The sequence below is a fragment of the Lemur catta genome, chromosome 26 (assembly GCF_020740605.2).
Source record: "Lemur catta isolate mLemCat1 chromosome 26, mLemCat1.pri, whole genome shotgun sequence".
Taxonomy (NCBI): Eukaryota; Metazoa; Chordata; class Mammalia; order Primates; family Lemuridae; genus Lemur; species Lemur catta.
Genome location: NC_059153.1, coordinates 7626851 through 7640047, shown reverse-complemented (window position 1 = coordinate 7640047; position 13197 = coordinate 7626851). Strand labels below are relative to the sequence as shown.

Genomic DNA, 13197 nt, shown 5'->3' with positions numbered 1-13197 from the left:
TGTTTGATATAATCTTGGTGGCTGTTTTAGATCTTTTGGAGAATAAGGAGAGAGAAATAAATAAGCCTTTGATTGGATATCTTTGTTAACGAAAATTGAAATGTGAGGTTATATACAGGAGGTTCTCAGTCTGTTTCGATGAAATCAGAGAAGCAATTTTGAGCCACAACCCTCTTAGAGAAATAAATGCAGCGAATATTTCTTTCTGGAGTTACTCTGATCTATCTTGTGGCAATAATGTCGGTACCTAACGGCCACCTGTATGTACACATGCCACGTGAACGTAAACAGAATTGTCGATTGCTTGCTCACATAAACTACCTTTTATCACAGAAACATGCTGAAGGCATGGTTTCCAAAGGAGTATACAAAATCATCTCTGGGCGATGATTTTTTAATTTTAAAAATATCTCCCACTAAGGGCACGCTTTACATTGTTCCCGGGAAGCTTTGTGAACTTTCGTATTTGCAGTTGTTCCACCTGGCCTGTACAGTCATTCATCTCTAAAACTGAGGAACCCTGTACATTTGACATTTCAGTCAAATTCTTCTGTCTTCCTAGGAACATTGGGTCCCCCTTGACAATCGTAGATGTACCTGAAGGTTTTTAATCTTCAACGTGGATAATCATGGCTTTACTTTTCTTCATACTAGATGCTCTCTCCCACTCTTAACTACTACCCTATCTGGCATAAAGCGGAAATTAGAGCTATTAGTATGTCCTTTACCGGGGCAGACGGAAAAGCACGTGAAATTCAACATAGAGTATTATGTTTTCTTCTTACATTATAGTAGCACTTAAAGATGCCTCCTAATTCTGTAATCACACAAATGGAGAAGGAGGTCTTCTACAGTTTAACTCTCATCAGATAAATTTTTACAAAGGAATCCTCTTGAACTGGCATTTTGAAACAGTGTTGTAGAATTCAGCCATTTCATTTCATTTCATTGAAACATGCATATCCCAGCAATTTTCTGGAAGTAAATATTTGCGTATATAAATAAAAGTATATTTCATATCCTTGAATCAAACACTGAGTTCTGTAATTGAAAAATTGCATCCCATCTCTTATTTCCCTCCTCTCCTTATCCTTCTAGAATTAGCGAGTTCTTTCTATGTTTGCCTTATTGAATTCTACCACTTTTGTATGGTTTTCAAATATTTACCTTCATAACTCCAGATTATTTTGCCGAGTAAGTTTACCAATTCCTACGCCCAGTGTGTTTACCCAGCTCTGTGTTGTGCATCACGTCCACTGGGTGCCTCAGCTTTGACGCATTGCCAGGTGAAGCTGTCCTTGACCCTCGTCTGAGTCTTCCTGACTGTCCGTAATATACTCCGACATCTGGCTTCTTCACCCCAGTAAACAACCCCGAATAAATAGCAGTGAAAGACTCAAGCAGGAACAGTCCAGCTCTCCAGTCCTCCCCCCAGTCGCCAAATCTGTCATTCACCAACTTCTGTATCTTCTACCTGCTCACCATTTTTCCTATCTTATTACGCTTACTCACTCTCTGACTTACGATGTTGGAAGACTGTTTTCTGGATTCCCGCCCCCCCCCACCCCCGCTTGGTAAGTTCATTTAGCTTTCCATCGCTGCCTGGGTGACCTTTGAAAATATATTTGTGAAGATGTAAGTCACCTCCTCATTGAGGGGATGCTCATTCCATGACTGATTCTCCCGTTTTCCCTCTCCATCCCGCTTCCTATAGCTGTTTTGCAGTTTTACCACATTATTTATCTTCCCCTATTTGCCTGGTTGCTTCCTTGTCCTTGGGCTGATCCCACATGTCAAGAAATTCTTCACACCTTCGGTCTGTATTTTGTGTGCCTTTCAAAATCCATTCCTCTCTTTGTAGCGTTTCTGGAGTTTCCCAGTTAGAATGGACTGTTCTCTCCTTTGTGCCCTCACTAGACTTTGTTCACTCCATTTGTCGAACTGGTGACTTAGTGACTTACCCATTTGTCTTCTCATTTGCTTCCATACATCTCAAGTCCCGCTTGAATATCAGGCAGAATCTGCCTTCTGTTTATATGTTCCGCTTTGTCCCAGAATATTGCCCATGATTTGGCAGACACAGTTACTGTGTGTTATCTGACTGAATGAGTGGGTGAGAGAGAGAATAAATACAATGTGTTCTGAAGTGCGTTTCTTTTTTTTTTTTTTACAGGAGGAGACAACAAAGCCAGCAGGTTTAAGAGAGGAAAATGGTATGAGTATTATTGAAAATGCTCCAAGAGAGCAAAAAAGTAATGTCAGTTTTACTGTAACGCGTGAAAATAGCAGAAGCAGTAAATCAGTGAATATCTCTGAGGTTTTTCCATGCGTAAATACTGTTATAAAGGCACCAGTTAACGTATGTGGTTTCAAATGTAACCACCATTTCCTGTAGTTAGTTTTCTTTTCTTGTATTCCTTCAAACTGCCTAGCTTTTGTTCTTTTAATCTGCATCAATTCTGTAATAATTTTTTGCTATTAATTTTATTGCATCTAAATAAAAGTGAATGGCAGTAGACCTATGTTGGTATTTGAAACATACAGTCACACATGTTCTCATCAATGACTCTGTGAATGACATTTTACAGCTAAGATGTCCTTGTTAACGTCTGGACCGAAGGAAGAGGAAGCGTCGTCACCTTGGGATTGGGATTCACAGGTACTGTGTTTTGTTGTTGTTGTTGTTATGCTGTTAAAATCTAAGCATTGAGTGAAGTTAAAATCCAAGAAGGGGTAGTGTGATGTCACAGTCTGACCTCTGCATTTGCATAAAAGGGCTGATCGTCTTACCATTTTCAGCTTATAGGTCAGAAAATAATGGTGTGCTAAGGACATGACAGCTGTACAGTATAATTCTGCTCGTTTGCTGTATTTTTTTAAGAGGCCATCATACTGTAGGATAAAAAATAAGGCTTAGAAGTGGGAAAGAATCCATTTGGGCTTTGAAGTATGTTGACCTACAAGCTAAAGAATTCTTCCGGGTCAAGCCATGGCCAAATGTTAAATTGCATGGTACATGTGAACGTGTGAAAAGTCCAATGACATTCAAAGAGAAAGAGTTTGGAGTAGCATGTTTTGGAAGCTGGAATTAACAAAGATAGTGCCTGAAACCTGAAGATTTTAAAATGTTGGGTAGTCAAGTCAAGATGTTGAGGAAACAGGAGATGGAAAAGTGTGGGGAATAGTAAATAGGTGAGAGTTTAATAACAGCAATTCTATTTAGTGATATTTTGATGAGTAGAATTTGTTTTCAAAAACAAAATGCGCTAAATATATTTGTGGCTGCTGTGCTTTTACAAGGGTAGGTAGGAACTAGTGACGCCGTATATAGTAAGGGGACAGCTGTGGAAAGAGCTTGACCTCTTAGATAGAAGCAGCTGCTGCACAGTGGTACCTGGACGGAGGAGAAGTCAGGTGACATGTTAGCATCCTGGTTATGTCACTGATTACACTAGGCATGAAATCTGCAGGAACTGCCAGGGCTGTGCCAGCAGCGGTGGACAGAAGAGGGAGGGAGGAGCAAGATGAGAAGGGTCTAAAAGAATGAGACCTGTCATTCTTGACACCTGTGTCTCAAGGAGCCCTTCTGGGATTCGGTGCTGTCCTCTCACATGTAGGCAGCCTGCCCAGAATGTGCCAGCTGTGAGATCGCTCAGGTCCCCGAGATTCACTGGTGCCCTCTGGCTGCTGCAGTCTGAGTGGGTTGTGTAGCACATTTGTGTGGGTTCCAGTGAAATGAGAAACTGAAGGGCTGAAGCTCCCTGGGCAGCACAGAGGCACACAATGGGTGCGAAAGCAGTATGGTGCCCACCAGGTGGGCTGTGGTCTGTGGGGAGGGAGAAGGACCTCCAGGGTGCCAGCGGCCTTGTGGTCTGTGCTCAGGAAGCTCCCAGTTCCCTGAGGGCAGCAGCACTTGGGCTCCTGAGGACAGAGGGGCTGCCTGACAGTTTGGGGGCCTGCAGACTGCCAGAGGTGTGAGGGGAGGAAACACAAACCTCCCCAACTACCCTTTCTGGGGGGCTCCCAGGTCCTCCGGGGTCTCTCTCTGCCAGAACGTTGCTCCTTCCTGTCCTGCCCTGCGACTTCTTCCCGTGGGATCTGTGGTGGGTTCTGGCACTGTGTCCTTAGAATTACACCTGGGGTGTGCCTTACCATCTGAGACTTTCTGTTCTTCCTCGTAGGATCCGGTGCCCGATATCTGTAGTCAGCCACTCTGCCCGTATTCCCCTCTGTGCTCTTTCTAGTGAGGGCTTCTGAAGATATCTTTAAGACATGATATCATTACAAGCCGCACATTACTGTTTGGAATTCTCATTTTCCCATTTTTTTTTTTTCTCCTAGGAGAAACTGATGGGATGTTTCTGTTTCTATTTTTCTCTTATTGTATTTAAAAGTTTACAGCTTTCAGATAGTGGTATGTGACCGTGTTTCACTACTTGAATGCCTCATTTTGTAGCAATAAATTAAAGTCTACAAAAGTGGAGACAAAAAGTAACTGTCACGTAAATATTAGTCAGTATTATTGTGGATGTGCTATGAACAGAAGTCTCTGTTATAGATCTTATTGGGCTGAATGTCTTTTCTTTTCTTTCTTGATTTACGTTCATAATTGAGTGGAAATGTTTCTTGTTTTTGTTTGTGTGTTCATCCATGTGCCCGCAGCTTTTGAAATGGTTTTACACCCACCTAAATTTTCCTTGCAGGAGACGTTTCTTCAGTGTCTGTCTCTTCATTCCCTCTCTGCCTCCGTATTTAGGTACAGGTTTCTTTTGTAGTAGCTATGTGTGCCTTTCTTTCATCCATCAGTGCCATGTGAGCTGTATTCCTGTTTATTTCTCTCTTTCTTGCAAAGACCTGAGTGGGCACAATCATTTCTCTGTAGCCTTTTGTCAAACAAGATAGAAGTGTCTTACACTACTTTTAATCTCCATCCTTTTAGGTAAGGTACTAGTAAAAACTAAACTCCCACATATTCATGGGCAAGAGATAATTCATACAAATATAAATCACGTGGATGGATGTAAAAATATAACACATGGTGACTGTAAGTTCCTTAATGTTAGCTGTTTCAGAAATGCTCTCAACTATGTCGGAAAATTTTTGTCCTAGGTTATTCTGGTTAAGAAAATACTCTAAATGAATCGTAGTGTTTGTATAGTAATGAAGTAGGGATGAGGGGGATAATATTTTGAGGACATCTGTATCAGCTCCCATAACGCTCTCCCCATATGAAGATATGTGTTATATAATGACAGAATTGAGTGTTGGGTCTACATTCAAGTGATTCCACAATCTGTGCACGTTGTGTTGATTCGTCTGGTAATGGTGAACATTACACTTGAGTTACCCGTGTTGATACTCATTTTTATTAAGGCTTCTGTTCTTCGTTCTAGAATGTTGCACAACCAGGATTGACGAAGCCAATGGCCACTTCTCAGCACATCACGAAAAGTGGTAAGCTATTTCAAGACTGCCTATATTGTGTTATTTCTTGTTAAGTAATTACACGTATTTTCATGTACTCTTTATTTTTGCAGTACCAAAAGGCAAATATAATGGTGTGGGAACAGAAAAGGAAACCATGTTACAGGACGGTATTTCTCATCACCGAGATGTGGTTGAAAGCCTTCCAACGTCAGTCAAAGTCCAGGGCTTTCATGCTCGTTTCGTTGACACACATGGCCCTGGTCTGCAACCTGTCTTGATGTCTTCAACTGAGAAAGGTCACACAGTGGTAAGTTAGTTTAAGGAACCACAACAACAAAATCCCCTTCTTTTCCCCACGCTTTGTTCACATACCACCCCCTGACCCTCATCATGCTGGCAAGGATCTTAGAAAGAAGTGGATGGCCTCAAGGTCATCATAGAAACCAGTGTAATCGCAAGAGAGAGAGATGTACAGGATTGAGATTTATAAACTTTGGTGGGAGAAAACAATTCTCAGGGCTGCCAGTGTGTGAGCAAAGAATTAGAAAGCAACCCAAAAGTGCTGCTCCACAAATATGTGGATGGAGGAATGAATGAAGGGGAAGAATTCATGTGCGAAGGGCAAGATAAACATAATGATTGAAAAAGAGCGTCAATATGACAGATTAGTAGAAAAACACCTCAGAAATAGTGGAGTTAAATGAGAGCAGGATCTCTCCACATTAAAAAATATGATGAAAATGCTTTTATTTTTTATTTTTATTTTTATTATTTTTTTTGAGACAGCGGGCTAGAGTGGCGTGGCATCGGCCTTGCTCACAGCAACCTCAAAGTCCTGGACTGAAGCAATCCTCCTGCCTCAGCCTGTCAAGTGGCTGGGACTACAGGCATGCGCCAATATGCCTGGCTAATTTTTTCCTATATATTTTTAGTTGTCCTGCTAATTTCTCTCTATTTTTAGTAGAGAGGGGGTCTTGCTCTTGCTCAGGCTGGTCTGGAACTCCTGAGCTCAGAGGATCCACCAGCCCTGGCCTCCCAGAGTGCTAGATGGAAATGCTTTTAAATGCAAATTAAGACTGGGGAGGTGGGGTGGGAGGGGATGGAGGTATGACTGCATGGTGAGTGCCAGGCACTCTGTCTGGAGAATGGACATGCTTGAGGCTCTGACTCAGGGGGATGGGCGGGACATGGACAAAGTATATAACCTGAACTTATGTACCCCCATGATGAGCCGAAATAAAAAAATAGATAAATAAAAACAAAAATAAATGTAAATTAAGAAACGAGAGGCAGTCAGTGCAAAAGATTCTTCAGAATGACATATCCCTGACGTTAATGAAGGACTGAAAGAGAATTTGAGATGATTGTCATGAACATTAATCAGCTGGGCATTTTAAAATTGCTAGAAGAGGGTAATTTGAATGTTGCTAGCATATAGAAAAGAGAATCATTTAAGGTTCTACTAAAATGAATGTTTCAAATTATCACGTTAGTCCTCATATGTGTACACCTAGTGAGCATCAATTAGAATCCATGTGGGAAGTAAGGAAAATGTAATCCTCACTTCCTTTCAATTTAGTAAAGTGATGTCTTGTATTGAATCTAGTAAAATCTGTGTCCTACGTGATGCAAAGTAGTTTTGACTCTTTTCTTTCTTGGTAAACGTGTCCAACTTAGTGTTCAGTCATTCCATCAGTTACCTAAGTAATTTATCTTACTGTTTGATATAATCTTGGTGGCTGTTTTAGATCTTTTGGAGAATAAGGAGAGAGAAATAAATAAGCCTTTGATTGGATATCTTTGTTAACGAAAATTGAAATGTGAGGTTATATACAGGAGGTTCTCAGTCTGTTTCGATGAAATCAGAGAAGCAATTTTGAGCCACAACCCTCTTAGACAAACAAATGCAGCGAATATTTCTTTCTGGAGTTACTCTGATCTATCTTGTGGCAATAATATCGGTACCTAACGGCCACCTGTATGTACACATGCCACGTGAACGTAAACAGAATTGTCGATTGCTTGCTCACATAAACTACCTTTTATCACAGAAACATGCTGAAGGCATGGTTTCCAAAGGAGTATACAAAATCATCTCTGAGCGATGATTTTTTAATTTTAAAAATATCTCCTGCTAAGGGCACGCTTTACATTGCTCCCGGGAAGCTTTGTGAACTTTCGTATTTGCAGTTGTTCCACCTGGCCTGTACAGTCATTCATCTCTAAAACTGAGGAACCCTGTACATTTGACATTTCAGTCAAATTCTTCTGTCTTCCTAGGAACATTGGGTCCCCCTTGACAATCGTAGATGTACCTGAAGGTTTTTAATCTTCAACGTGGATAATCATGCCTTTACTTTTCTTCATACTAGATGCTCTCTCCCACTCTTAACTACTACCCTATCTGGCATAAAGCGGAAATTAAGCTATTAGTATGTCCTTTACCGGGGCAGAAGGAAAAGCACGTGAAATTGAACATAGACTATTATGTTTCCTTTTTACATTATAATAGCACATAAAGATGCCTCCTAATTCTGTAATCACACAAATGGAGAAGGAGGTCTTCTACAGTTTAACACTCATCAGATAAATTTTTACAAAGGAATCCTCTTGAACTGGCATTTTGAATCAGTGTTGTAGAATTCAGCCATTTCATTTCATTTCATTGAAACATGCATATCCCGGCAATTTTCTGGAAGTAAATATTTGCGTATATAAATAAAAGTATATTTCATATCCTTGAATCAAACACTGAGTTACGTAATTGAAAAATTGCATCCCGTCTCTTATTTCCCTCCTCTCCTTATCCTTCTAGAATTAGCGAGTTCTTTCTATGTTTGCCTTATTGAATTCTACCACTTTTGTATGGTTTTCAAATATTTACCTTCATAACTCCAGATTATTTTCCCGAGTAAGCTTACCGATTCCTACGCCCAGTGTGTTTACCCAGCTCTGTGTTGTGCATCACGTCCACTGGGTGCCTCAGCTTTGACGCATTGCCAGGTGAAGCTGTCCTTGACCCTTGTCTGAGTCTTCCTGACTGTCCGTAATATACTCCGACATCTGGCTTCTTCACCCCAGTAAACAACCCCGAATAAATAGCAGTGAAAGACTCAAGGAGGAACAGTCCAGCTCTCCAGTCCTCCCCCCAGTCGCCAATTCTGTCATTCACCATGTTCTGTATCTCCTACCTGCTCACCATTTTTCCTATCTTATTACGCTTACTCACTCTCTGACTTATGATGTTGGAAGACTGTTTTCTGGATTCCCGCCCCCCCACCCCCCCTTGGTAAGTTCATTTAGCTTTCCATCGCTGCCTGCGTGACCTTTCAGAATATATTTGTGAAGATGTAAGTCATCTCCTCATTGAGGGGATGCTCATTCCATGACTGATTCTCCCGTTTTCCCTCTCCATCCCGCTTCCTATAGCTGTTTTGCAGTTTTACCACATTATTTTGCTTCCCCTATTTGCCTGGTTGCTTCCTTATCCTTGGGCTGATCCCACATATCAAGAAATTCTTCACACCTTCGGTCTGTATTTTGTGTGCCTTTCAAAATCCATTCCTCTCTTTGTAGCGTTTCTGGAGTTTCCCAGTTAGAACGGACTGTTCTCTCCTTTGTGCCCTCACTAGACTTTGTTCAGTCCATTTGTCGAAGTGGTGACTTAGTGACTTACCCATTTGTCTTCTCATTTACTTCCATACATCTCAAGTCCCGCTTGAATATCAGGCAGAATCTGCCTTCTGTTTATATGTTCCACTTTGTCCGAGAATATTGCCCATGATTTGGCAGACACAGTGACTGTGTGTTATCTGACTGAGTGAGTGGGTGAGAGAGAGAATAAATACAATGTGTTCTGAAGTGCGTTTCTTTTTTTTTTTTTTACAGGAGGAGACAACCAGGCCAGCAGGTTTAAGAGAGGAAAATGGTATGAGTATTATTGAAAATGCTCCACCAGAGCAAAAATGTAATGTCAGTTTTACTGTAACGCGTGAAAATAGCAGAAGCGGTAAATCAGTGAATATCTCTGAGATTTTTCCATGCGTAAATACTGTTATAAAGGCACCAGTTAACGTATGTGGTTTCAAATGTAACCACCATTTCCTGTAATTAGTTTTCTTTTCTTGTATTCCTTCAAACGGCCTAGCTTTTGTTCTTCTAATCTGCATCAATTCTGTAATAATTTTTTGCTGTTAATTTTATTGCATCTAAATAAAAGTGAATGGCAGTAGACCTATGTAGGTATTTGAAACATACTGTCACACATGTTCTCATCAATGACTCTGTGAATGACATTTTACAGCTAAGATGTCCTTGTTAACGTCTGGACCGAAGGAAGAGGAAGCGTCGTCACCTTGGGATTGGGATTCGGAGGTACTGTGTTTTGTTGTTGTTGTTGTTATGCTGTTAAAATCTAAGCATTGAGTGAAGTTAAAATCCAAGAAGGGGTAGTGTGATGTCACAGTCTGACCTCTGCATTTGCATAAAAGGGCTGATCGTCTTACCATTTTCAGCTTATAGGTCAGAAAATAATGGTGTGCTAAGGACATGACAGCTGTACAGTATAATTCTGCTCGTTTGCTGTATTTTTTTAAGAGGCCATCATACTGTAGGATAAAAAATAAGGCTTAGAAGTGGGAAAGAATCAATTTGGGCTTTGAAGTATGTTGACCTACAAGCTAAAGAATTCTTCCGGGTCAAGCCGTGGCCAAATGTTAAATTGCATGGTACATGTGAACGTGTGAAAGGTCCAATGACATTCAAAGAGAAAGAGTTTGGAGTAGCATGTTTTGGAAGCTGGAATTAACAAAGATAGTGCCTGAAACCTGAAGATTTTAAAATGTTGGATAGTCAAGTCAAGATGTTGAGGAAACAGGAGATGGAAAAGTGTGGGGAATAGTAAATAGGTGAGAGTTTAATAACAGCAATTCTATTTAGTGATATTTTGATGAGTAGAATTTGTTTTCAAAAACAAAATGCGCTAAATATATTTGTGGCTGCTGTGCTTTTACAAGGGTAGGTAGGAACTAGTGACGCCGTATATAGTAAGGGGACAGCTGTGGAAAGAGCTTGACCTCTTAGATAGAAGCAGCTGCTGCACAGTGGTACCTGGACGGAGGAGAAGTCAGGTGACATGTTAGCATCCTGGTTATGTCACTGATTACACTAGGCATGAAATCTGCAGGAACTGCCAGGGCTGTGCCAGCAGCGGTGGACAGAAGAGGGAGGGAGGAGCAAGATGAGAAGGGTCTAAAAGAATGAGACCTGTCATTCTTGACACCTGTGTCTCAAGGAGCCCTTCTGGGATTCGGTGCTGTCCTCTCACATGTAGGCAGCCTGCCCAGAATGTGCCAGCTGTGAGATCGCTCAGGTCCCCGAGATTCACTGGTGCCCTCTGGCTGCTGCAGTCTGAGTGGGTTGTGTAGCACGTTTGTGTGGGTTCCAGTGAAATGAGAAACTGAAGGGCTGAAGCTCCCTAGGCAGCACAGAGGCACACAATGGGTGGGAAAGCAGTATGGTGCCCACCACGTGGGCTGTGGTCTGTGGGGAGCGAGAAGGACCTCCAGGGTGCCAGCGGCCTTGTGCTCTGTGCTCAGGAAGCTCCCAGTTCCCTGAGGGCAGCTTCGAGCGTTGTTAAATCTTAAAAAGCGATGATCTGACTTTTCACTCTCACCTCTGTATATATATACAGAAGGAATTATTTTCTTACATTTTCACCTCATTATTAAGAAAGTAATTGTGTTCTAAGTATGTTAGGGCTGCATGATGCAATTCTGCCAGTTTATAGCATTCCTTTGTGCAGGCAGTATAGTGTAACAAGTAAGGCTTAGAAGTGACAGGGAATCAATTTGGTCTCTGAAGTATGTTTATCTGTAACCTATAGAAAAATTGCAGGTCACCCCATGGCCCGATGTAAGATTGTTTGGTTCTTCTGGATGTGTTAGTGGCCTAATTACCCTCAGAGAGAAACAGTTTGGATGAGAATTTTTTGCAACATGAAAGTTCAAATGATAATACTTGATACATGAAGGTTTTAATGCATTTGGATATTCTAGTTTCGGTCTGCAAGGACCATTTCAGGAGAAGGAAATGTGTGGGTAATAGTAAATATAGGAGTGTCATAGTAACATTTTGGTTTGGTGATGTTCAGGTAAGTAGAATTCATTTTCAAGAATAGAATGCATTGAATATATTTGTGGCACCCATGCTTCAAATAATGACAATGTATAGTAAGGGCACAAGTGTGGAAAGAGGTGGAAATGGCCTGACCTCTTAGAAGCAGTTGTTGCACAGTGGTACCAGCACTGAGTGGGAGTCAGAAGATAGGTTAGTGTCTTGGTTGTATCACATACTGTCCCTGGAATAGTGGAAAAAATGATTCATCCTCTTGGACCTTTAGTGACCTCATTCTTAAAAGTCATACTAATATCTACCTTGTATGTATGGGTGATGAATAACTGTGATAAGAAATGTGAAAACAGTTTTTAACTGAAAGTGTGTATACAAAAGTAAGGTCAAATGATCACACTGGTGTTCAGTGAGTTAATAAATATCAAGGGTGTTTTTTGTAAATCTGAAAGCAGTAGCATCCAGAAAAGAATTGAGAAGTTAGAACGGGCATGTGGCTTGTTAGTCTGGGGTATGTTAAGTTTCAGCAGACTATTACTGGAGATGTGCTATAGGAATATAGTGATTTGGCACTTGATAACCCTCCAGATAGGATTTTACATGTGTTGACCTTGAATAAATTCCTGTTACTGAGTACAGATTATGTGCTTAGTGGTTAGATGCTGAATGTACAAGATGAACTCTGTTACTGCAGTGGTAGGAATAGAAAAGGTAGTAAGCAAAAAACATTTGATAGTCCTTATTAAGTGCTCCATATAAAGAAAACAGAGAAGGTTAGGTTAGACAATATTAAAGAGGTTCGTAGTTAGGGTGGAGCTGGGAGTGAGAGTGTAATTCTGTAGTCAGAGAAGATTTCTCTGAAGGTGACATTTAAATGGCCAACTTTCACATGGTTGAAGAAGGAACCAGCCATGTGAAAGTCTAGGAGGACAACATTGTGCACAGAAATCAGTGGATCACATTTCATCATTTTACCTGTAGGATCCTGGAATGACCAGGAAGCAGGAAGAGGGTAACCATCATCATCATCATTTTTATTGACATATTCCAAAGTTCATATCATGCCAAGTGTTCTGTTTTAACACTAAAATGTTTCTAGAATTAGAAATATTTTAAATGCTTAATGCAGAGTGTATTATAGCAAATGTGTTTTATATATATGTATATATATATGGTTTTTTTTTTAGTTGACTTTTTTGGTGGGGAATGCAAAGTCGAGTTAGGCATTTTGAAGTTAGTTCTTTGTTAAAATATTCACATGAGTTAATATTTTGTCCAGAAATCTGTTTGCTTTGGCATTCTGTGCTTGGATTACAGAGTCAATATCCCATATGAAGATGAGAGGTAAACTTTATCTAGAGAGCATAGATGAAGTATTCTATTGAAACGTTTTAATTTTCAATAGATATTTCTCCTTTTAGATCTGACTGGGTTTAAAATAGGAGATTCAGATTTTTTTTTTTAGAACATGATGGAAGTCTTGATGAAACTTCTTTTTTTTTATTGAAACTCATTATTGATATAAATTTTGACAGAGTATCTCAAAGAGTCCTCTACAGAAGGATGTTGGTCCTTCATCTAGGGCTGTAGATCAAAAAGGAAGAAATACAGCAAATGGACAAATAGAAGGTAAGAACCATA

At 40.5% G+C, this 13197-nt stretch overlaps 1 protein-coding gene across 7 annotated transcripts in view; it reads left to right on the top strand.

Annotated features, from left to right (window-relative positions):
• The first annotated feature begins 9766 nt into the window (after positions 1 to 9766).
• The window catches only part of LOC123627657 (coiled-coil domain-containing protein 144A-like), a 42619-nt gene continuing 39188 nt past the window's right edge, over positions 9767 to 13197 (top strand). For all 7 annotated transcript variants that reach the window (XM_045537334.1, XM_045537330.1, XM_045537331.1 and 4 more), the window contains exons 1-2: positions 9767 to 9801; positions 13092 to 13185. The gene's annotated coding sequence lies outside the window, so the exon portion shown is untranslated. The remainder of the gene's footprint in view (positions 9802 to 13091; positions 13186 to 13197) is intronic.